Raw genomic sequence first — 8,185 nt, 5'->3', positions numbered from 1 at the left:
AGACTAAGTTACTAACACACCCTCGGTGGGTTCACCCATGCCTATTTGTCAAGAGACTTACACAAGCACCCTGCAAGAATGATTAAATGGGTTCGCACAAGCCTACATGGCTGCGAGATGACCTTGCCTAAGAGGCGACATCGTCCCATTAACCATCTGTACGCACGTGGTGTTAACAGCAAGTGCAACACGCCGTCTTGACGCATGAGCCCATCCGGATAGGAACCTAATGATGTAGCCTACATGGCATCATTAGAGATGGTTTACCTGTTATGCGTAGGCTTACTTAGCCGCATAACGCCATCATACCGAGCACGCGAGTGTGTATACAGCAAGTGAGTAAAAAGCCCCGTACGGCACTCACAAGCACACTGCAACGGTAGTTCAGGTATGTGCCTCTGGGATCCATGATCAGGGCAGTCCCACGGACAACTCCAGGACCCACGGTCCGAATCGTAACTTAGTACCGGGTCTACTTCGATTCAAGCATACACACGCATAACAAGCGTTAATCCATACAATACAACCAAAGCCGATCGTTTAACCAAAACGATGGTGTCAATAGGATTTCATGCACATCATATAATTGCATATCATCTCAAACATAGATATCACATTCATAATAAGCATTAGATAATAAATGCCACACATAACAGGAGAAGTATTGGTCAAATAGTAAAGGCATAAGTTCTCATACTAATTCCTTGATTCACTAAGTGGGGCTCCACTATTATTAAATCAATAATTCTGGTTTGGGGACCTATTTAATTAGAAAGTACACGTCGCTAGCTTTCCAACGATATAAAGTTTGCGCAATTCCGATACCCGAGCAGGAAGTTATGACTTTCTAAAGTTTGCTGATTTTTGCACTTTTGCCCAGGGTAACCGGTTACCCAGAATCCAGTAACCGGTTACTGACATGAAAAATGCCCAGAAACGCAAATTTACACAGAGTAACCGGTTACCCAAATGCCAGTAACCGATTACCCTGAAGCAGAATCAATTTTCTGCATTTCTAAGGGTTCTAAACCATTCCAAATGTCCTATAGTTGATCCCCTGCATCTTTAATACAGTCCCAATGAATTTCTAACATATTTATATAATCAGAACCACCAGCATGCAATCATTAACAACATATGCAACTAGTAGCTATCACACACAACTAGCAATTTATCACATTTATCATTCATTTAAGCATGCAATATATTTATCTCAATCTAAACCCTTGACATGCTTTCTTCCCCAAATCCTACCCAAGTTCTATCTAAAGGACTCACCTTGCTAAAATGGAGGTTTAGAAAGATGATGTTTGCTGCCATTGGACTCCCACCATAGCCAAAGTTTCACTCCATCTTCATCAAATCCGTAATCACACTTGTACCCACTTTCAGCATCACTGACACAACTTCAAGGTCAGTTTTCTCCTTCGAAACAGAAGCTATGAACGCGAACCATAGGTGCAAATCGAAGAGAAATTCGTTAGCTATCCAATGGGACCAGAATCGTTACGATCGGAGTTACGAGTTGAGAGATATACCTGATTTAGTGGAGCTGTACCCAAGGTGCGAAAATGAACTTGCTTCATGAGTTCTTCTCTTGCTCTTAAGTTGTTCTTCTCCACAAATTCTGATTTGCAAGCCAAACAAGTCCTTAAGTCCATGCAATAGAGTTAAATGTCTCTTGTGCCCCTCAACTAAGCCAAAACTACCACTTTGCCACTTAGTTCCATTCTAACCAATCCTCTTTGTTTCTAACCACTCCACTAATTCTTCTAATAATCATTCTTAGATTAATAGAGAATAAGACCAATGATCTCTCTCTAATTACCATTTACTCATTTAAATGATAATTATCGGTGTCAAAAGATCAGGATATTACATTCTCCCCCCCTTAATTAGAATTCGTCCTCGAATTCCTTCCGGTTACCACGGAGACCAACCCCTCTTATCTATCCAATCAAGGGAAAGAATGTTACTCACAAAAATGTATTCCCAAGCTGGTCCATTGACAACACCTCTCGAGTTATGGTGATCCTTGAGAGACTGGAATGGACGAAACGCTGCTCCGACAATTTCCCTTAGGAAGATACTTTCATCCCAACATAAAATCCTACAAAAGTCTGTTCGTTCCTGCCTCAGACTTATCTGATTCTTCCTTGATCCGTTGCGCTACTCTGATCCCAACAAGTCACACACCTTGAAATCCTCTGAGTCATATTATATCCATAATTCACTTAGTTTCCATTACTACACAACAGTTCCTTATCCACAGTTATCCAATTACAACACGTTCCAGAACTCCATATACATCCATCATCAACTACTACTCGTCAAAGTTGCATACTCTCCATAATCAAGCTTCTACTTACCCTGCCATTCCATATAGTTCATCCACCACAACTTAGGTACACGTTTCGATCTCAGGACATTGAAACCCAAAAATTCACTGACTTAGAGGTTCGTCCTTGTCACTGATTTCCACAGCGTACAACTGCTATGTTTTTCATTCCAACCAATCTTGTTGCTCAACCGGTATGTCAAACCCTTCACGACGTACTGCAGCTCATGATAACTCTAGCAGTTCTACACAACTTCTACCCAACCATACACCTTCATTCTCTTAGCGTAGTATCACCTCTGATAACTCGTGCAACTTACTGATATAACGATCCTCCCACAGCCACACTCCATTCACACAGTCATCTAACGTATGTTCCACCTCTGACCTAAACTGTCTTCCTTGGCGGCTGCATCCTTCATTGTGGTGCTTCTAACAGTCTGAGTGTAGCCACAATGCAAGAAATTGCACTTTGCACTTTGCACTTCGAACATCTCTCTTATAAACTCCTTAGCAGTTCCTAAACCAAAATGTCCATGCTTTACCAAGATTCACATTTCTTTACTCAGAGTATCTGGCAATACCTTACCGGACACATCACACATCGAGCCGATCCAAGATACAACTTGCATATTCCATCACCGGTCGCCATTGGTACATGATATCAACTCACTATGCTGACCAGGATATCATGACCGCACATGAGTCTCACTCTAGACACTCATGCAAAATTGCCAACCTAACACTTCATGAAACGAGAACGTCTCCAAGGTACAATCTGATACTAACTCACGCAATCACGATCACTCAGGGTCTCCTTAAGTATAGTATTGGATCTTGATCCATCACATCATCGCCTGTCTAGTTATTCCTCTACTATCGAGCGCGATGTATGGATCCTTATCCCACATACCTTATGAGAGTCTGGATCTGTGTCTCACGAGTGCCAAATCAGAATTCCATCTTGCTTCAGATCACCTTCGTCCCACACATGTAGGAAAAAGGATGACTCACGCATCTCGTGCACGATAGCGATACTGTGGCATTATACCCGTCTAGTAGTACCAATATGGTGGTCCAACTCCGAGGCCATGTATCCAGGTAACCTACCTCAGTGGCGTATAATGATCTCCACGCGTATCCTAAAGTCACAACCGACAAGTGTCTGAACAGCCTCCAATAGGTTCATCGTTTCTCAAATCCTTCGAATCATACTCCTCAGGATGCTAAAACCTGAGAGTGCTACACACTAAGGTTTACTTACTCGGAAAGCCAAAACGCCAAGCACGAAGATTTGAAGTTCAACTTCGGATTGCCATGCAGTGCGCGTACCCACTCGCCCCACGCATGCATGAGATTCCAAGGATAATTCAGTCCGGATAGATCTTAGTTCTTACTCGCCTGTACGCCCAACGCCAAGCGTAGTTCTATGGCTTCACTCGGGGTCAGACGAACAACAACTAAGAGAACTTGAATACTGCATTTCACGCTTCTACATCATTTCATATTCCATCTAGCGTAGTTCTAGAACTAAATATAAAATGATAAGAACAGAAATACACATCTTCTTCTATCGACCGGGTATTCAAGCCTCACCTAATCGTAAGCTACCACGCTCGTACATCCCACCAACATCTACTAGGTAACTACTCTCAATTAGGATACTTCAAGTTGGATCAGGATCTATTACCTCATCCATCCAATTACTGTCCGTACTAGCACAAACAGAAAGGTCTGACTCCTCTATTCGCATTTCCAAGGGTTATTCTGTCCTATCAGCTCATCAGTCGCACTCAACACCAGCAGCATCATCAGTACTGAATCTTACTAATTCTCAGTTCAACACCTTCGGAGAATCCCACTTATAAGGCTCCTACTCATTCCTATTTGGATTTCCCTTGCTATTACCAAGACTTAGAGAAATCTTCACTTCGTCCAATCAAAATCCTGGGGGTTCAAGATGTCTCCATCCACACCTTGACAGTTTGGGTATTACTACTTTGTGTCGAACGCTCTCCTTAAGCTTGACGACTCCAATATCATCCACTTAAAACGTCCAACAATTCATTACTCATCCCACTCCAACAACTTAGGTTCACAACCTTACAGGCTTACGAGTCCTCGTGGCGGCTCTGCCGTAATCCTACTGTCTCACACTCAGTCGATGAGTTGATCAAGTTCAACAACTGAATGAGATATCAGTAAAATCAGGCTAGCAACGCACACTTGAGAGGAGGAAAAGGAATTGCTAGTGATGTCTCATGGCTCGGCCGAGAATCGACCTGCTCTGATACCAACTGTAACACCCCATACATAACTGACTAGTATATTATGCATGAAACATTAAAATTGATATTGAGTACATACAAAAGCTATAGATATAGAGAGGTCCATATAAAATACAACATGAAATTCTACTAAGAATTACAACACATGTGTCTTCAATGGATCTGCACAGCGGAAAATGAGATCTGACGAGGTCTCCGAGCCGTCACCACTTTAAGCCGTCAATCCGAACCTGCTATCTGTCAAAAGCTACTAAACTGCACCTGAAAAATATAAGTTGATTGGGGTGAGATTACTAAATCTCAGTGAGTCCTCCTATCCTATGGGTCCACTCGGTTCTACAGGGTACATGCATCACAAACCGAATCCACCATTGATCCGGGGTTCAACCTCACATCCGGTACAAGTACGGAGCAAACACATGAATCGTCCACCATAGGAGTCATCATATCACAAGTACACAAATAGTATACAAACACGTATGCAGACCCATACCCATGTACGGGGAATCCAGAAGTACGTTAATACCACTAGACTAAGTTACTAACACACCCTCGGTGGGTTCACCCATGCCTATTTGTCAAGAGACTTACACAAGCACCCTGCAAGAATGATTAAATGGGTTCGCACAAGCCTACATGGCTGCGAGATGACCTTGCCTAAGAGGCGACATCGTCCCATTAACCATCTGTACGCACGTGGTGTTAACAGCAAGTGCAACACGCCGTCTTGACGCATGAGCCCATCCGGATAGGAACCTAATGATGTAGCCTACATGGCATCATTAGAGATGGTTTACCTGTTATGCGTAGGCTTACTTAGCCGCATAACGCCATCATACCGAGCACGCGAGTGTGTATACAGCAAGTGAGTAAAAAGCCCCGTACGGCACTCACAAGCACACTGCAACGGTAGTTCAGGTATGTGCCTCTGGGATCCATGATCAGGGCAGTCCCACGGACAACTCCAGGACCCACGGTCCGAATCGTAACTTAGTACCGGGTCTACTTCGATTCAAGCATACACACGCATAACAAGCGTTAATCCATACAATACAACCAAAGCCGATCGTTTAACCAAAACGATGGTGTCAATAGGATTTCATGCACATCATATAATTGCATATCATCTCAAACATAGATATCACATTCATAATAAGCATTAGATAATAAATGCCACACATAACAGGAGAAGTATTGGTCAAATAGTAAAGGCATAAGTTCTCATACTAATTCCTTGATTCACTAAGTGGGGCTCCACTATTATTAAATCAATAATTCTGGTTTGGGGACCTATTTAATTAGAAAGTACACGTCGCTAGCTTTCCAACGATATAAAGTTTGCGCAATTCCGATACCCGAGCAGGAAGTTATGACTTTCTAAAGTTTGCTGATTTTTGCACTTTTGCCCAGGGTAACCGGTTACCCAGAATCCAGTAACCGGTTACTGACATGAAAAATGCCCAGAAACGCAAATTTACACAGAGTAACCGGTTACCCAAATGCCAGTAACCGATTACCCTGAAGCAGAATCAATTTTCTGCATTTCTAAGGGTTCTAAACCATTCCAAATGTCCTATAGTTGATCCCCTGCATCTTTAATACAGTCCCAATGAATTTCTAACATATTTATATAATCAGAACCACCAGCATGCAATCATTAACAACATATGCAACTAGTAGCTATCACACACAACTAGCAATTTATCACATTTATCATTCATTTAAGCATGCAATATATTTATCTCAATCTAAACCCTTGACATGCTTTCTTCCCCAAATCCTACCCAAGTTCTATCTAAAGGACTCACCTTGCTAAAATGGAGGTTTAGAAAGATGATGTTTGCTGCCATTGGACTCCCACCATAGCCAAAGTTTCACTCCATCTTCATCAAATCCGTAATCACACTTGTACCCACTTTCAGCATCACTGACACAACTTCAAGGTCAGTTTTCTCCTTCGAAACAGAAGCTATGAACGCGAACCATAGGTGCAAATCGAAGAGAAATTCGTTAGCTATCCAATGGGACCAGAATCGTTACGATCGGAGTTACGAGTTGAGAGATATACCTGATTTAGTGGAGCTGTACCCAAGGTGCGAAAATGAACTTGCTTCATGAGTTCTTCTCTTGCTCTTAAGTTGTTCTTCTCCACAAATTCTGATTTGCAAGCCAAACAAGTCCTTAAGTCCATGCAATAGAGTTAAATGTCTCTTGTGCCCCTCAACTAAGCCAAAACTACCACTTTGCCACTTAGTTCCATTCTAACCAATCCTCTTTGTTTCTAACCACTCCACTAATTCTTCTAATAATCATTCTTAGATTAATAGAGAATAAGACCAATGATCTCTCTCTAATTACCATTTACTCATTTAAATGATAATTATCGGTGTCAAAAGATCAGGATATTACATAATTATATTGTTGATTATAAGATAACTATATTATTGCTAAAAGACTTAAAAACTGCACACACAAAATTATTATAGATAAGAGACTATATTATGTAGGAATAAATGATTTTAGAATGCACAAAATGCATACTATTTTACTATATTTTTTTTATTTTTGATTGACCTCAATAATTTGTGAACAAATAAGGTTGAATTTTATAGTTATATCATGTACAGAAACAATGACATTATCATGTTTAATGTTTTTTACTTGATTTCATATCCCACAAAAACTTAATGGCACTAAATCATATCCCACGAAAAAAATTATACTATTATTGTAATTGGAATAGTCTTAATTGCTTCAAAACATAAAAATTATGCAAAACATTGATATTGAATTGATTGATTATTCTACTTTAAAAATAATCAATTGATTTATTATTCTATTTTAAAAATATTCAATTGATTGATTATTCTATTTTAAAAATATATTAATATATTAAAACAATAGTAATGTTACTATAAGCAAAATTTGTAAATTATAAATATTTTTAAAATGAGATTTTTTATATAAATTTACAATACTATAATTAAATTTTCACAAAACCATCATCAAAGTTAAATAAATTAGAATGGTTTAAAATTCATCTCTTTCAACCTTATTATTAATCATTATTATTAATTACTAACAGTACTAATTTAAAAAATAGTTATTATGTTGTTTTAGAGTGATAATTATAACTAAATAATGTTTTTTATAAATAATTTGAAAAAGTATTTAAACATTGAGATTATATAATTAGAATAATTTTCAAGATTACAATTAAGTGTCCCATTTTTAAATGCCTTGCTATTTTAAAATATTCTATTTATAGTAATCTTTCACATAAATGATTGTGCTTATTGTTATTTATGTTTAAAATACATTAATGTTGATATACAGCTAATTAATAATGACCGCCCAAAAGCAATTCTACTTCCCACGTAATATAGTTGATAAACATGTGATTTCAAAAATTTAAATAATATACTTGATAAAATATTATCCAAATCTTTTTGATTTTTAAATATTCTATTTATAGTAATCTTTCCCATAAATGATTGTGCTTATTGTTATTTATGTTGAAAATACATTAATGTTGATATACAGCTAATTAATAATGACT

This window comes from Vicia villosa, linkage group LG7 (genome assembly GCF_029867415.1).
Source record: "Vicia villosa cultivar HV-30 ecotype Madison, WI linkage group LG7, Vvil1.0, whole genome shotgun sequence".
Taxonomy (NCBI): Eukaryota; Viridiplantae; Streptophyta; class Magnoliopsida; order Fabales; family Fabaceae; genus Vicia; species Vicia villosa.
This window is presented reverse-complemented; position numbering follows the sequence as displayed.